This window comes from Notamacropus eugenii, chromosome 7, assembly GCF_028372415.1.
Source record: "Notamacropus eugenii isolate mMacEug1 chromosome 7, mMacEug1.pri_v2, whole genome shotgun sequence".
NCBI classification, from domain to species: domain Eukaryota; kingdom Metazoa; phylum Chordata; class Mammalia; order Diprotodontia; family Macropodidae; genus Notamacropus; species Notamacropus eugenii.
The window spans coordinates 26,473,259-26,492,290 of NC_092878.1; positions in this window are offsets into that span (position 1 = coordinate 26,473,259).

Genomic DNA, 19,032 nt, shown 5'->3' on the forward strand with positions numbered 1-19,032 from the left:
CACACATGCTCCTGGCTCCCACTTGGCTACTCACAAGTAAGTCCCCAGTTGAGGCAGGGACTTGCCCTTTGAGAAGTAAATGGAAAGATTAGAGAATATTCCAGCCTGGAGAAATGAATATTACCAAGGAAAAGAGTAAGCAGGCCTCTTGAAGTTTGTGCAGCACAAAGGATACCGCAAAGATCCATCAGTACCAGGGACCAAAAGAACCTCTGTCTCAACCCAAAGGGTTCAGTATTAGTTAGACTCAACATTCATATTCCTTGCCAGGGACTCCCATCTCAACCAAGATGCATCCAAACTTACATCGAGAGAATTGTGATACTGGGAATTTTAAAAATTACTTATTTACATTTTCCAATAAACAAGCATTTATATCCTCTTTCTCCCTTGGGTGGGGTAGTGGGACCCTTATAATAATGGAGAGATAATCAAAAACAAATTCCACATTGGCCATAACCACAAATGAGTGGCTCTGCACGTTTAGTCCCTAACTTTGTCTTCAGTCTTCTGGAATTGTAATTGGTTATTGCATGGGTTAGAGTTCTAAAGTCTTTCGGTTATTTGCCTTTATAGTTTTGTGGTATAAATCTTTCTGGCTCTCCTCACTGTATCACATCATCTCATACAAATTTTCCCAGGTTTCTCTGAAGCTGTCCCTTTCATCATTTCTTATGATGCAACAGTATTTTTTATATTCATATATCATAATTTGTTCAGGTGTTCCCCCAGATCATCATTAGTTTAAGTTTCTAGTTCTTTGCTGCCACAAAAAGAGCTGCCATATACATATAGATACTTTTCCTCCTTTTGTCTCTTGGGGATATAACCCTAGCTATGGTATCTATTAGGTCAACAGGTAGGCTCAGTTTAGTGACTTTTGGAACAGGTTCCAAATTACTTTCCAGAATGGTAGCACCAATTCACAGTTCCATCAATAGTGTCTTAATGTGACTTTTCCAGCAGCTTCTCTGGCATCGGTCTTTTTCCTTTTTTGTCATCTTTGCTGCTCTGATGGGTGTGAAATAAAATTTTAAAGTACCTTTCATTTGCATTTATCTAATTATTAGTCATTTTGACCATTTAAAAAATATGGTTATTGATAGCTTGGATTTCTTCCTTTGAAAACTTCCTATTCATATCCTTCGGCCATTTGTCTTTTGGGAAATGGTTCTTAGTCTTACAAATTTGAATTAATGCTTTAAGGGATTATTTAACTCTGCAATTTACAAGCTAAAGAATAAGAATAAGGCATAGATTCCTCTCCATGGAGCCAGAACAGAAACGGTAAAGGTACACACTTTCCTTGATGTCCCCCATAAGTTTGGGTTGCTGTTTTTTGAGAGATACAGGCTAAGCCTGGTGCCCTACCCCAGTTATGCCCCCATAACTGCCAATTACGGACATTCTTTGCACTAGGAGGGAGGAAGCCAAAAGAAGGAGTAAGCTGTGCTCTTCTCTATGATATGCACCACCCCCAGGCTTAGGACCTAACCTCAGCACCCGATCCAAGATAGATGGATTATAAAAACCTGCAATTAAATTTAGCAGTAGTAAAGGTGAAAAAGAGAAAGAAAAGAGCAACAGGGAGAAATATAAACTACTAACCCAATTATATATGCGTCATTCACCCACATATAAGTGACTCACAAAGACACCCCTCTGACTTCAGCTTAGCATGATGCAAGAAAAATGACAACTGTCCATACTCTTTGGCCTAGAAATCTCACTGCTGCCCATATGTACCCCTAGGATGTCAAAGGCAAAGACGACAGTCCAGTATATACCAAGATATTATTACAACTAGGTGGATAGAGGCTGAGCCCAGAGGCAGGAAAACTCATCTTCCTGAGTTCAAATCTGGCCTCAGATACTTATTAACACACTTAATAGCTGTGTGACCCTGGGCAAGTCACTTGACCCTGTTTGCCTCCGTTTCCTCACCTGTAAAATGAGCTGGAGAAGGGAGTGACAAACCACTCTAGTATCTTTGCCAAGAAAACCCCAGATGGGGTCATGAAGAGTCAGACACAACTGTGCAACAAAAATCATCATAGCACTCTTCAACAGCGGCAAAAAACTAGAAACAAACAGAGCGGTCATCAGCTCATAATCTATGAAGGCAATGGAGTATTATGCAGTGAGAAAAGAGGAAAATGAAGAATTCAGAGAAATACTGAGAAGATTTGTATAAAGGATGCAAAGTAAAATAAGCAGAACCAAGAGGACAAAATACAGGACTACAATGATGTAAATGGGACATACAAAATGCAATTGAAAAAAGTCCCAGAGAATGAAAAAAGCTATATCTTCTCATAGAAGAAAGGTAGTGAGCTATTAGAAGAGAATATTGTATGCATTGTTAGGTATGGTCACTATATATGGGATGTTTTTGCTTAGTTTTTATAACAAGGGAAAGCTTAATCTAGAGAAGGAAGGTGGGAAATAACTTATATAAAGACATTAATAAAACTAAAAATAGGTGTCCTTGTCAGATGTGAAACAACTAGCTGGCTCAATGGATAGAGTGCCAGTCCTGGAGTCAGGAAGACTCATCTTTCTGAATTTAAATCAGGCCTTAGACACTTAGCAGCTTTGTGACCCTCAGCAAGTCATTTAACCTTGTTTGCCTCAGTTTCCTCACCTGTAAAATGAGCTGAAGAAGAAAAGAGCCAAGCACTCCAGTAACCTTGTCAAGAAAATCCCAAATAGTGTCACAAATTGTCTGACATGACTGAAAAACAACTAAACATACTGAAGGTCTCAGATATAGTTGTAGTCACAAACGCTGCATGTGGGGTGTTCACAGAGGATGAGCACCTCTGGTGGGAAGGCTTACTGAGCCCTTTTCAGGGCTGCTCATCCACCTGTAGTGTCTCCCTGTCACCCAACTCTCACCTGGGGCTCCAAAAACTATAGTATGCACAACAGTCACACGCTGGTAAAACCATCTGGACAGATGGGCTAAATCAGGGGGAGGGTAACCCACTAGTGAGTTAGAGGGATGTACACCCCAAACATGTAGATTTCCCCTGACCAAGAAGGTGGCTAAAGCAGGCCGTGTGGAGCACTTAGAGCTTGGTCAGACCTCAAAGACAACAAGGTCATCCAAGGCATCCTGTGTCATGTCTGGTCATGTTGACATCTGTCTTGCCACTGGACTTCAATGGTTCTGGTAGACAGAGTGAGGCTGACGACTTTGAGCAACTCTGCTCAAGTCAAGACATCGCCCCAAGATGTCGCTGGTCCTCTTCGAAACGAAGGGCAAACATTTTACCCTAATATCTCAATTTTGTCTCCGGGGCTTGTCTGAAGCTTAGATAATGCCTCTTGTTCTACTGAAAAGAACACTGATTTTGCTGTCAGAATCCCTGTTCTGCCAGGGTCACATTGAGATAGTCCCTTCTCTGACCTCAGCTCCTCCATCTATAAAACAAAAGAATTGGATTAGGTGACCTCAAAGGTCCCTTCCAGCTCTGATTCTATGTGGTCCTTCAAAAAAGGAGTGAATACGGAGGGGCCCTAATCTCCAAAAAAGAACTTCTCTACTCATTTTGAAGTGGAAATTCCTATAACTAGACAGTCTTTCATTAGACACTTAGAATAAGGTTTAAAATACAATGACCCCTTTCTTTGCTTTCTTAGCCCAGCTCTGTCTGGGCCTTTCTTTCGTCTAGCAGGTCTCCATAAATGTTTACTAATGAAGTAGCAAAAAGAAGATGAGGGAAGCAGGGAACTGAAATTCTACTCCTAATTGTCACTTACTGTCTTTAACTTAATTTTGTCTAATCACATCTGCCTCCCCTATCCCACACAGGTGCAGGCGATCTTAATAACCCAAGGAAGCTTAGAGATAATTTGGTCTGACTGCCCCCATTTTAATGAGGTAACTGAAGCCTAGATTGGTTAAGCATCTTGCCCAATATCACTCAGTTTGTAAGTAGGAGAGCCTGGCTTCGAACCCTAATATTCTGATTTCAAAGCTCCACTATAAGACACTGTGGCACTTTACATTTTCCTCCATTAAATTTCATGTTAATAGATTTCATCCATCATTTCAGATGGAGATCTTTTAAGATACTGATTTCATTCTACAACATATGAGGTCTCTTCCAATTTCATATCACCTGCAGATTTGATATGTATGTCATAAGATACTTTGAGCATCTCCAACTCAACATTTCTGAAAGAGATGATCTTTCTACCTGAACCCAACCCTCTTCCTAACTTCCTGAGTTCTGTACTCATCATATCCAATCAGTTGCCAAGCCTTGTTTACAAGAGCAGTGTTGAACTGAAATAGAAATGGACAGAGGGAGATACTCCAAAGTGCCCTATGGGCCTCATGTTGACTTAGAAAATCCCACATTTGTACATTTATTTTTTTATGAACACATCAAGACATTAAAATCAGATAGGAATTACATTTTAATCTGATTCTGGCTACCCTTGGAAGTGTTGTCAGTCATATACTGCCCACTGGTGGTGGCATGTCTACAATATCTCTGCATATACACACACACAGCCACCACCCTAACACAGTCCCTCATTACATCAAGACTAGACTATTACAATAGCATTTTTTCTTATTTTCTTTTTATAAAGAATGTTTTTATATTTTTAATTGCACATAAAAACAATTTTAACATTTAGTTACTATAACTTTTGAGTTCCACATTCCCTCTGTCTCTCCCCCTTCCTTCCCCTCTGCAACAGGGGAACTTCTGTCCTCTCTAAACCATCCTCCAGACAACTGCCAAACTGATATGCCTAAAACACAGGTCTGACCATGTCATTCCTTTGCTCATGAAACTTCTCTGTCTTCCTATTTGCCTATCGTACAAAATGCAAAGCCCTCCACAATCTGTTTATAATCTACCTTTCCAGGCTTATTACACATTACTCCGCTCACTCATTCTATATTTCAACCTAATTGGCCTGCTTACCATTAGCAACATCCCATTTCCCACCTGAGTTGTTCCCCATGCCCAGAATGCCCTCCTCACTTAGAACTTAAAACTCCTGGCTCCCTTCAAGGCTCAACTAAAGTGCTGCCTCTTTTGTGGGGCTTTCTTTGACCTCCCAAGTTGATTCCCCATCCCAATATGTACATGATTTATATTTATTTATCTATATACATGTTTCCTCCAGTAAAATGTAAACTCCCTAGTGCCAGGAGTTACTGAGTTTTTGTTTTGGTATTTGGTAATAGACTCTCAAATACAATCAAATTAACTTTAGGCAAATCAAGTTTAGTTCTCTCGTCTGTAAAATGGTTCCATGTAAAATAATCATTAAGGTTCCCTCCCAGTCTATGAAGACCAGGTAGCCCTCTAAAAGATAAAAGGCAGTAAGGAACAGAGAAAAGATTATTGGATTGGGATTCAAAGGCCTTGAGTTCAAATCTCATCTCCACTACTTACTCTCTCTGATCTTCTGGAAAAAGTCATAATAGTGGCCTGACTTTATACTATATAATCTCAACTGAACCCTTGATGTGGCACAGCAGTCTTTTAACACCTTCCTAATCAATTCCCTAGACCACTCACTGCTGAAGCTTTTCTAAACCTTTCCATACCCGCATAAACTTCCCATGGCTTCCCCTCCCTCCAACTAACTGTCTCTGCTGAGAACCTCGCTTCATCTTTCACTGAAAAAAAATATGGAAGTCATTCCTAAGAGAGCCCTCTCTTCTCTCCTCCTTTTCATCCCACATGACCCACGTGCCTTCAGCTCCTACCTCCTTCTTTACCCTGGGTTCATACTGAGATGGCCCTTATCCTTGCCAAGACTAACTTCTCTCCTTGTACAAATGATCCCATTCCATCCAGTCTTCTCCAGTGGATGGCTTCCTTTGTCATCCCTACTCTCTGGATAATCTTCAATCATTCCCTGGATCCTGGCTGATTTCTTACTGCCTGAAACATGCCCATGTCTCCCCCATCCTCAATAAACCCTCATCTGAACTATTCATCCCCACCAGCCACTGTCCATCTCTCCTTTTCTGTTTGGCTATAAATTGAGTACAAATGGTGCCTGCATTTCCTTTCCTGTCACTCTCCTAACTCTGCAGTCTGGCTTCCAGCCTTGTCATTCAACTAAAACTACTGCTCTCTTAAAGTTTCTTAATCGCCAGATCTAATGGCCTTGTCTCAATCCTTATACTTTTTGATCCCTCTGCAGCCCTTAACATGGTTAATCACCCACTTCTCCTCAATACTCTCCTCTCTCTAGGTTTTTGTGACACTTCTCTCTTGTAGTTCTTTATATCTATCTATACATACATACACATATACACACACATATACACACATGCATATGCATGATATGTGTATATGTACCTGCACATGTGCACATATAAATGCATATACATGTGCGTGTGTGGAGAGAGAGAAAAACAGAGAGAGAGATACTCTGTCTCCTTTTCTGAATATTCATCCATATCACTCTACTAACAATACGTGTTCCCCAGAGCTCTATCTCTTCTTTTCTCTCTGTTCTAATTCACTTGGTGATCACATCAGCTTTCATGTTTTCAATTACCATCTCTATGTACATGTCTCTCAGATCTGCTTGTCCAACCCTGACCCTTAACCTTTCTGCTGACCTCCTATCTCGTACCTCCGGCTGCCTAGTTAGACATTTCAAACTGATCACCCCATAGACATCTTAAACTCAATATATAGGAAACTGAACTCCTTATTTTCCCTTTCAAATACTCCTTATTTTTTCCCTAACTTCCCTACAACTGTGGAGGGTACCAACATTTTCCCAGTCACCCTGGCTCACAACGTGGCTGTCATCAGTGATTCTTCACCCTCTCTTACCACTCCCCCCATATCCAATCAATGGCCAAGTCCCGTCATTTCTAAAAATATCTCATTTATATGCTCCCCCTTTTTCCCTCTGACAATCTGATCCAGCCCCTCATCACCTCACTTTTGGATTGAGACAGCCTGCTGGTGGGTCTCCCTGCTTTCACTCTGGTCCTTCCTCCACTCAGCTGTCAAACTGGTCTTCCTAAAGCACTGTCTCACCATATCACCTCCGCCCAAACCCCCCTCCACACACACTCAAGAAACTCCAGTGGCTCCCTATTACCTCCAGGATCAACTGTCTTCCAAAGTCCTCCATAACTTGACTCCTTTCCAGGATCTTTCCAGTCTTCTTCCACCATATACCTGTAATCCAGCCACACTGGCTCCCTCACTATTCTTCTCACTAGACGCTCCATCTGCTGACTGTGCATTGTCACTGACTGTCCCCCATGCCTGCAATGCTGTCCCTCCTCATCTCAGCCTTCTGGCTTCTCTGGCTTTCTTCAATCTCAGCTAAAAGCCACTTTCTACAAGAAGTTTTTCCCAACCCTCCCTAATTTTAGTGCATTGCATTCCCTGAGATTATCTCCAAGATATCTTGTTTGTACAGAGCTGTTGGCATGTTGTCTCTCCCATCAGATTATGGGCCCCTGTAGGGCAGGGACTGGTTGTATGTACCTTCTTGGTATCCCCAGCACTTAGCACAGTCAGTGCCTGGTACACAGCGGTGCTTAATAAATGCCAGATAACTAACTGATTTGGCTTCTTCATCTATAAAATGACTAGATGAACACAGAGACCTTCCAAGTCTAAATCAATCCTTGGGAACATTAAGTTTGAGATCAAGTTTGATGGGAGCTGGTACAAGTACCTGCAGAGGGTGTAGTAACAGGAGGAGGAGAGGGAAGGAGGGGGAGGAGAGGAGAAGAGGGAGGGGAAGGGATGGAGGGAGAGGGAGAAAAGAAGGAGGAGGAAAAGGATTTGTTGTTTATACTTTGTTCTCGAAGAGGACTCTGATATCAAGAAGGTGATGCCATAACTTGCAAGTGAATTGGATTTAAGTGAGGAAGGCTGTGCAAAGTCACCAGCCTCACTTTTTCCTCTAGAAAAGGAGGGGGAAGGAGAGGAGGGGGAATAGAAAAGGAGAAGGGGTAGGAAGAGAATTAGGAGGAGGAGAGGAAGGAGGAGGAGGGGGAATAGAAAGGGAAGAGGGGAGGGGAAGGGAAAGGAGGAGGGAGAGGAAGGAGTGGAGGAGGTGGTGGTGGTAGTAGCAGCAGCTGCAGCTAACATTCACATGGTGCTTTAGAGTTTTGATCACTTTGTGCAGTTTTAAGCTTAAAACTTTATGCTGTTTTTTTTGTAATACTCTGTATTATTTCATTTCATTCTCCCAACAATCCCACAAAATATATTAGTTGAAGTTGTGATGTTAGGGTAAGATGTTGTTTGCCCTTTGACTCAAAGAGGACCAATGACATCGTGGCATGAATGCCTTGACTTTTGAGTGAACTGGATTTAAGCAAGGCAAGTCCCTTAACCCTGTTTGCCTCAGTTTCCTAATCGGTAAAATAAGCTGGTCCTTTTTGAAAACAAAGGCGAACCATAAACAAAAAGACAGCTAGTAAACATGTGAGATTGGATTTGAACTCAGACCCAGCTCTACATCTACTGCCCCATTCAGCTGCCTACAGAAACCCTGTATGGTCAGTAATACAGTTATTACATATACCCTTTTGCAGATAAGGAAGATAATGCTCAGAGGTTAAATGGCTTGTCCACAGGCATAAAACTTGCCATTGTAAGAAGGAGAGTTAGAACCTAGGTCTTCCTGGTCCCAAGACCATAGAATCACAGTTCCAGTGGTCATCTGGTGCAATTCATATCCAAAAGGAATCTCTACTAGGACACATCCAACAAGTAGACGTCCATCCAGCAACCTCTGAAGAGACTCTTTCAGACAGGTCCAACTTCTAGGAAGGCTTTCTTAACCACAAGCCTAATTTTACCTCATTACTCCTAAATCTGGCTTAGGGTTCCAAAAGAACACACTGAATCTGTCTTCCAACATGGCAGACCTTTGAATACTTGAAGGCAACTCTCATGCTCCTCCTTAGGCTTGGCTTCTCTTTCTCCAGGCTCAACATTCTCAGATCCTTCAACAGATCCACCTCTTTGAAAATCTTTTAAAGACCCAAAAAAGAACCTGCTGCCAAAGTCCTTGGCACAGTCAAATGGTTCATCATCAGAAATTAAGATTTTTATGAGTGGAAATGACATTAAAAGAAAAGAAGCACTTGGCAAATGCTCTGCCATTCCTTCCTAAGCACTGTGGGACTTTTCATCTGATTTGCTACTGAAACCTTCCGTGTTTTGTCTCCCCCATTAGAACAGGGATGGTCTTGCTTTTCTATATATACCCCCAATGATTAGCACAGTGTATACAGTAAGTGCTTAATGAATACTTTATCCATCCATTCATTCATTGCTCCCGTTCTGCCCTCTCAAGCCAAATAGAACACAAGGAATTTGTGTTCCACATGATAGCCCTTTAAATATTTAAATACAACTATTCTGTCATATTCTGCATCCCTACTCTGTCCCTTTCCTCCCACCCCACCACTAAATTTTCTCTTCTCCTGACGAATTCCTTCCATTTTTTTTCATATGAAATAGACTTTAAGGCCCTTCATCATACTGGTTGCCATATCCTGGACAATCCCCAGGTTTGTCGTGCCCCTACCAGTGGCACCTGGAATTGAATATAATACTCTGGACAGAATACAACAGGATGGTCACCTCATTATTTCTAGAAATTATGCCTCTCTTAATGTAACCCATTGCTTACTGCAGCTCTTCTGGCTACCACATTACACTCCTGCTTTATGACGGGCCTGAAGTCCACTAAAATCCCCAGATCGTTTTCAGACAAACCAGGCCTCCACATCACACACCCCAAAGCTGTTCTTGTGAAATCGACTTTTTGAATCCAACTGTAAGGATTTACACTTGTCTTTATTAAATTTCCTCCTATTTGACGTAACCCTAATCCAGGGGTAGGAAACCTGCAGCCTCCAGGTCATGTGTGGCCCTCTAGGTCCTCAAGTGCACCCCTTGGACTGAATCCAAACTTCACAGACCAAATCCCCTTAATGAAAGGATTTGTTCTAGAAAATTTGGACTCAGTCAAAAGGCCGCACCCAAGGACCTAGAAGGCCACGTGTTCCCCAGCCCTGTGGCCTGTCAAGGTCTTTTTGAATCTGGAATCTGTTATCCAATATATTAGTTATTCCTTCCAGCTTTGTACAGATTTGATGAGTGTGCCATCTATCTCATTATTGGTGTTATTGACAAAAAAATTTAAATAGCACAGGGCTAAGCAAAGATCCCTTCGGTATTCCACTGGAAACCTCCTCCTATATTGATGCCCTCCAACCATTAATGGTTATTTTTTAAATCCAACCATTCACTCAGTTCCAAATGCAACTAATTGGACTGTCTAATGCAATATTCTCCCCAAGAATAGTGTGAGACCAAGGAACCAAGCACAATTCCATGATGAAATTCATCATGGAACATGCTACCCACTTTCAGATAGATAGTGAGGTGATAGGCAAAGGGCAGAAGGAAGCAATCCTTTTTTTTTTTTTGGACATGTCTAATGGGAGAATTTGTTTTCCTTGACTACACATATCTATAACAGGTTTTGTTTTTCTTGCGCTCTCAATGAGTGGGAGAGGGAGGAATGGGAGGGAAACAATTCAGAACTGCAAATAAAATAAAATAAAATTTTTAAAAATGAGGTCAGATATAAAAGAAAAAATAATGTGAGATACTTTAGCCAATACATTGCTAAAATCTAGGTAAACTGTACGACCCTGTCATAAAAGGGAAGAAGGTTAGTTTTTGATAAAAACCATACTGGTTCTTTGTGGTCGTCAGAACCTTTCGCAGATGTTCACTCACTATTTCTTGAATAATTCATTCTAGAATGTTGCAAGAGATCAGACTCAAATTTACTGGCCCACAGTCTAAAGACTGTCTTCCCTTCCTTTAGATGCCTGTAGGGGGAGCAGTGCATAAAGAGTCAGGCAGATCTGAGTTCAACTATGATCTCAGATACTCAGAACTCCCCACTGCTTCCAGTTTTCCTGTCCCATTTCCTATCCCTAATCTTTCAGCTCCCTCTCCAGCACTATTTCACTATGCCTACCCCATAAACTCTGGGTATACCTGGCACGCTTGCCCAACTAAGTCAGTCATATATATAAGCAGCCTCAGGAATATTCCAAATCTCTGATAGCAGCCGGAAGTCTCAGGCACAGAGGGGCCTGGGACCATTCCCAAGAGTTCTTGCTAATGAAACTGCTCATCCAAGAAGGGAAATAAAGATTACCTTTTGTCCTATCCTGAAGTTTGAGGCTTTCCTATATAACCAACTTATATCCTATGTACTAGCCTGCCTCAAACCAATGTTACAGCATCTTCTTTTATCTCTTATTTTTTTAGAGGCAACCAGACTTAAGTGACTTACCCAGGGTCACACAGCTAGTAAGAGTCTGAGGCAGAATTTGAACTCAGGTTCACTTGACTCCAAAGCTGATTCTCTATCCACTGTGCCGCCCAGCTGCCTCAGCATCTCCTTTTAAAAAGAAAAGTCTCATTCATGTTTATTTTAAAAATATCACAATCAATTCTGGATGTTCTCCTTCTCCAATGAGTCATCTCTTGTGACAAAGGAAAATAGCTATGTTAAATCAACTGAAACAATGACTGTCTGATGATGTAGGCAACATTCCGTACCCATAGTCCCCCTTGCCTTTTCAACAAAAGAAAAACAGTATTTTTCCTCAGCTCATTCGGGGCCAATATAGGTCATTATAATTACACAGCTTTCACACCTATTGTGTGCACTATAGTCACTGTATACACTGTTTTCCTCTCACTCTTTTTATATCACTCTGCATCAATTCATACAAGACTTTTTCATATTCACTGTTTCTTAAAGGGCAATAAATATTCTATTACATTTATATATGGTAATTTGTTCAGCCATCCACCAATTTCTTCAGCTCTGGAATTTGTGCCCTGCACCCTAACGCAACCTAACCTAAGGGTTAAGTGACTTGCCCAGGGTTACACAGCTACTACGTATCTGAGGTCACATTTGAACTCAGGTCCTCCTGACTCTAGGGCCGGTGCTCTATCCACTGTGCCACCTAGCTGTCCCCAACCTGTCTGTTTGAATGAATGAATAAGTGAATGAACGAAAAAATATTAAGCACCTTGTGTATCTTAGCCCTGTGTGAATACAGAAAAGGCAAGACAGTCCCCACTCACCCTATAGGGGAGTGACCTTGGGCACACTCCAGGCCTCAGCTTCCTATCTGTCAAATGAGAAGGTTGGACTACATGACCTAAGAAGTAAGTCCTTTCCATATCCTGAGTGCCTTTAACATATACTGGAACAGTCTAGGAACTAAGGAGGAAGGGGAGAAGTAGAAAAGAATTCTAATCAATAACTCCTTCGCCCCTCCCCCTGCTAAGAATCTGTGGTTAAGTTCAACAGAAGCTTAACAAATATTTTTTTTAAGTCAGTGACACAAAATAATAAGATAAGACAAAGCCCCTGCCCTCACGAAGTTCATGTTCTAATAAGAGAATATGGCGCATCGTTCGCATTCACATATACGAACTTGCCACTAACAGTAGAAACCTTGGCAATATCTCTTCAATTCGTCTCGTCTCAACCACTTTGCTCCCGTCAGCTCTTGTAATAAATAACCTCTGAAGTGGTCTTCCTACCAGTTCTAATCTATCCTTCACACAGCCGCGTTTGTAATCTTTCCAATTTAAGGCTCTGATTCAATCATTCCTCTACTCAAAAGCCTTCAGTGAGTGGCTTTCCAACTTCAAGTAAATAAATGCTTGATGGTGGCATTCAGTGCCCTCCCCAAACTGGCATTTAATAGTTCACACTCATACAAATTTGAATTCATTCAAATACAATCAATCCATATTTATTTGTTGTTCTTGTTCAGTCGTTTTAGTCACATCCATCTCTTTGTGACCCCATTTGGGGATTTCTTGGCAAAGGTACTGGAGCTGTTTGCCATCTCCTTCTCCAGATCATTTTACAGATGAGGAAACTGAGGCAAACAGGGTGAGGTGACTTGCCCAGGGTCACACTGATATTATGTGTCTTGAGGCCAGATTTGAACTCAAGATGAAGTCATCCTGATTCCAGGCCCAGCACTATCAACTGTGCCACCTACTGCCCTAACATTTATTAAGTGCCAACTATGTGCCAGGCATTGTTAAGTTCTGCAGAATACAAAAAGGGGCAAATGACGGCCCTGCCTTCAAGGAATCACAATCTAATGGGGAAGACAACATGGCAAGCAAATATGTACAAAGCAAGCTATATATAAGAGTAAATAGAAAATAATTAAAAGAGGGCAGGCATTGGAGTTAAGAGGGGTTGATTTCATTCGAATTGTCAAACTTTCTAAAAAGCTTGGAATTCAGGTTAAAATAGACAGTGAGCGTATTCCTTTGTACTAATGAGGAACAATGGTTATAACTATTCAATGACATTTTATCAGCTGTTGGATTTCTGGTTTCTGAGGTGCTCTCTCCTGTTTCTTTGGGATGCAGGGAGTTTTTCTTGGATTCTTGGAACAATTAACTCAACCTTATTTAATTATTTAACTGTTTAAGGTTTTACAAGGTGCTTTCTTTGCAACAATCATGGAAGATGGCAGCAGTCCTCAGTTTACTGAGGTTCACAGACATGAAGGGAATCTTTTTAAGGTAACAAAGCTTGCCTGGGACTCCTGCTTGAAAGTTTTCTTCCCACTCTGCCCCACTGCAGATATTTCCGACCTTCCCTCCTACGTAGGCCATGTGCTATGCCAGCCAAACAGAATTCTTTTTCCTCTGTTCTCCTGCTATCTTCCATCTACATCTTCACTCACTGTCCCCCTTGCTTTGACTAGGCAATTTGGAGCCTGGAGCAAAGTTGGCGCAGTGGATGGGGAGGTGCTGAGAACAGTCTCCCCAGTGGACCAAGTACATTCCTCCAACAACCCCCTGGGAGAAGAAAGAGGAGAAAGAAGAGGTTAAGGAAAATCACCCCTCAAGTCAAATCAGGCAAGGATTGGTGGGAGGTGAAGGAGGTAAGAAGCACCAAAGAGAGTTTGCCCCATTGAACCTTTTGTCCCTGAGAAACCCTATAGAGGAGTCAGAATCCTAAAGCAAAGATTTAGGCCCTCTAGGTCCTCAAGGACAGCCCTTTGACTGAATCCAAACTTCACTGAACAAATTCCCTTAATAAAAGGATTTGTTTTGTAAAACTTGGACTCAGTCAAAAGACTGCACCCAAGGACCTGGGGACATAGGTTCCCCAACCCTGAACCTAGATTCTAGAACTGGGAGGTTCTCTGATTCTAAATCCTGCACTCTTTTCCAATATACCACTCTGAAGTCCCTGGAGGCAACCCCAAGGAAGAGGCAGAGGAGGACAGTCCATCCCTTTGGGTGAAGTTCTGTACACAGCTCCTTAGAGGAGGTGGGGGGGAAGGGAGGTGGTAGGTAGAGGCTCACCAGAAGATCCAGGAGGTATAGGAGCCTCATGATATGATCTCAGGGAGAAGTCCAGGACGTTCTTGTACTTCTTTCTGCCTCCAGGTAATTCCAGGGAGGAATCAAAGACGGGGGAATTCCATGAACAATACCCTCTCCAATCCCTGGGAAGAAAAGGATAGAGTCTCTGGGTAGAGGCTGATCCCCTCATCAGAAGAATAAAGCAACCCAAAGGAGGGAGAAATGGGGTTGGCCCCCTGAAAGTAAGCCCCAAACCTCTAGTTACAGCTCTGCCTACAATGGACTCCTCCCAGTCCATGAACATTTATCTCTTACTTCAGTGCCCAACCTAGGAGCCACCTCTTTCACGAAGCCTTTGCCCATCCTCCTCTACATCCCAGATAAAAACGAGCTTTCCCTCCTCCAATTTCCCAAAGAACTTTGTGGATTTCTCCCTTGCTCTTATCTCACATTGTCCTGTATCATAGTTATTTGGGTGCATGCCATTTCCTTCTATTTTCTTATTAAGTCATTGGAGAACAGTCTGGTCTGTGTCACATCTGTCTTTGAACCCCAGGACCTTCAGTATCATCAATCCATACATCAGAGATCTCTGATTTCGATGTTATGGAAAAACCCTCCACCTATAACGATTCCAACTTAGAACTGTTATCTTAGAGAATTGCTTAGTGTCCAAATAGGTCTAAGTTGACTTACCCCTAGCTACACATTTAATAAGTGTCAGGGATGAGATTTGAACCTATGACTGCTAAATTCCGAGTTCCGTGCCTTATTCATTACACCATGGCTGCTTTTTTTTTGCCCTGACCTTTGATTTCATTTTTATAAAGAATTCTCAGGGCAAATTCAGATTGGCAACTTATCTGTTACTTAGAGACTCATCTGGGGGCATTGAGAGGTTACAAGAGATTCTTCCATGGTCACATAGTATGCCACAGGCACACTTGAACCCAAGATCAGCTCTCTGACCCCTACAATTTCCTCTCTTGCCCCCAAAAAGTACAGTAATAATCCATTTCATGTATATACCACCATTTGTTTAGCTGTTCCCCAAATGCTACACTCAGAGTTTGTTTCCAGCTTTTTGCTATTACGAAAAAAAGTACTGCTGTGAATATTTTGTTATATGTGCATCCTTGCATTCTAGAGTAGTCAGGGACCTCCTTGGGATATAAATTCTGCAGTGGAGTTGATGGATAGAATGGTATGAACAGTTTAGCAACTTTTCTTACATAGTTCAAATGTTCAGGGCTCTGAAGTGAGTTACAAGGTTAAATGCCTTTTGAAGGCCATCAGGATCTCCTCATCTTCATCCAGCAGAGAAACAAGGTCAGGAGAATTCAGTGGTTTGTGAGACCTCATGCTTCTTCTATCTAGGATTAGGGAGCCCCCAAAGCAAACACAGACCCTTGCCAACTTTTGATGACATGTAGGGGAAACCCTGCCCCCACTCTACTCTATCAGCCTTAATGGAACTCTGAAGACATTTCAAGGTCAAAAAGGCCATTTTCCCCCACTGATAATCAGATAAATGCTTATTAAAACAACACCGAGTTATTACTGCATATCCTTCAATTTGACAAAGAAAGGAAAAGATCAAAAAATCCAGGGAGTGGTAAGAAATATACATACTCATTATTTTTTTATTCTGAATTTAAACACCAAAATGGGAGAATTTCCATACACACAACAGAACACAAAAAGAAAGATTCTATGTGAAATCATGTCTCCATTTCACAAAGATTACATTTCAAATTTCTATTCATTACTTTCAAAACTGACCTTATGAATTTCTATATGTTATGTTATGTATTAAAATATCCGTAACATTTCAATGACTTTTTTTGCATCATTATTGTTAATTCTCTCTCTCTCTCTCTCATACACACACACACACACACACACACACACACACACACACGTACTCCTTCCCACCCTCTCCCCCTCCCCAGCCTTCCTCCCAATTAACAGAGAGGAGGAAGGGGAGGAACCCTTGTAACAAATGAGCCCAAGCAAGCAAAGCAAAACTATATGATAACTGTGTTCAAAACTGTATGTCTCTGCACCTTGTGTCACCTTAGGGCAGCTAGGTGGTGCAGTGGATAGAATGCTAAGCCTGAAGTCAGCAAGACCTAAGTTCAAATTCAGCCTCAGACACTTCCTAGCTATGTGACCCTGGTCAACTCACTTCACCCTGTTTGCCTCAGTTTCCTCATTTGTAAAATGAGTTGGAGAAGGAAATGGCAAACTATTCCAGTATGTTTGTCAAGAAAATCCTAAATCCATCACCTCTCAGAAAGTGTATAACATGCTTCATCAAAGGACCTCTGGAGACGTTTAGTCATCACTTTGCTCACCAACTTCTCAAGTGAAAGGCACACCAATTGACTTCTGATGGAGTTGGGAATTAGTTCAGCTGTTCTGGAAAATGAAATCTCTGGTCCATATTCCATAGGCTCATGGAATCCTGGGATCCCAGCATTTCAGAGTTGGAAGAGACCTTAGCAGACAGCTAATCCAGCCCATAACAACAGAAATCCTTCCACTCCAACATAACTAAAAAGAGATAGGCAACCTCTGCTTGAAGAATTCCAACAAGGGGGAACTGAAGACCTGTCCAGACAGCCAGTTCAATATGTTGCTGCTGCTTTTGAGTCATTTCGGTCATGTCCAATTCTCTGTGACCCCATTTGGGGTTTTCTTGGCAAAAATACTGAAGTGATTTGCATTTCCTTCTCCAGTGTGTCTTTACTTTTACAGACAAAGAACTGAGGCAAATAGGGTTAAGTGACTCGCCCAAGGTCACTCAGTTAGTAAGTCTGAGGCTGGATTTGAACTCAGGTCTTCCTGAGCACCGTCTAGCTGCCCCAATTCCACTTTTAGACAGCTCTGATTGGAAGTTTTTCCTAACATCAAACCTAAATTTGTATATTTTTTTTGCAGTTTTCCCCTCTTACTCCTGATTCTACCCTAGAGGTCCAAAAGAACAGGTCTAATCATCTTCCACGTGGGAACCCCTCAAACTCCTGAAGACTGCTATCATGTTCCCCCTGAACCTTTTCTTCTCCATGCTCAACATCCTCATTTCCTTCAGTGGGTTCTCAAACTATAGCTACTCAATACCTTCCACCACCCAGGTTGCCTTCTTCTATATACTTTCCACTTTATTAGTGTCCTTAAACTGGGAATCCCAGAAATCTGACCATGACAGAATACAGCATTATTCCTAGCCCAAGACATCATTAATTCTTTTTTTTTCTTCTAAAACACATTTCTGATTCCTATTGAGTTTGCAACCCACTAAAACCCCCCAGATCTTTTTCAGACAATTTGTTGACCAACCATTTCTCTCCTATCTTCTACACAGGAAGCCAAATTTTTAAGCCAAACGTAAGACTCTATATTTGTATCTATTAAATTTAATCTAATTAGATTCAGTACAATGTTCTAGCCGAATACCATCTTTTTAAGTCCTGAATCTATCATCAGTATATTTCCTGTTCCTCCCAGTTATGTCATATGCAAACTTGACAAGCACGCCGTCTATCCCTTTGTTCAAGTCAGTGATAAAAATGTTAAGTAGCACAAGGTCAAACATAGATCCCTTAGGCTGGAGACTTCTTGCCAAATTTGTCTTAACAAAAACTCTCTGTCATTTAGCCGAATCTTAATTTGTCTAATTATATTATCTTCTCATTCATAGCTCAACATATTTTTCACAGGAAAAAAATTCTTTGATAAAATGAAAGAACAAAAAAATCATTTATTATGTGCTTACTGTATACAAAGCACAATGCTAAACTCTGGAAATACCTTCAAGAAGATCGTATTCTAATAGAGGAAGATAAAAACACAAGTGGGTTTGGATGCAGAATGATAAAGCCCAGTGACCCATATGACAAGTAATTCAGTTTGGCTACAGTATAAAATCTAAGTATACTATATCTATGGCTTTCCTTGATTTCATAGTTTAATAACCCTGTCCAAAAAAAGAAGTAAGGTTTGTCTGGCATAACTTGGTTTTGATGAAGCTATGATGACTATTGTTAATTATCTGCCACATAATTCCATCCTTTCTTTGGTTTTCCTCTTCCCCCCCCAACCCATGCTCTTTAATGTAGCTTTTAACAATCCCTTTTTTATTTTCCTTAACTTCCCTTATTAGCTCCAGCTCATTCTGAGGTTTAGTTTTACTGACCCTACTTTTATAGGATCTTACCACAATCTGGAACTATGCAGGAAATCACTAAACTGATCCTTTGATCCTTTGCTGTACTCTTAAGTTTACTCCCCAAGGAGGTCAATGACAGAAAGAAAAGTTCCATATATGCCAAAATATTCATAGCAGCCCTTTTTGTAATAGCAAAACAAGCTATGGGCCAATTCACTAGGGAAGGGCTGAATATATGTAATAGGACATTTTTGTCCAATAAAGAAAGTGAAGAATTCAAAGAAACACGGGAAGACTTGTATGAAGTGACATGGAGTGAAGACAGCAGAATCTGGAGTCACTTGGCACAATACCTAGCACATAGTAGGTGCTCAATAGCACCTTAAAGTTTACAAAGCACTTTTTGTACATTCTCTCATTTGATTCTCACAACAATCCTAT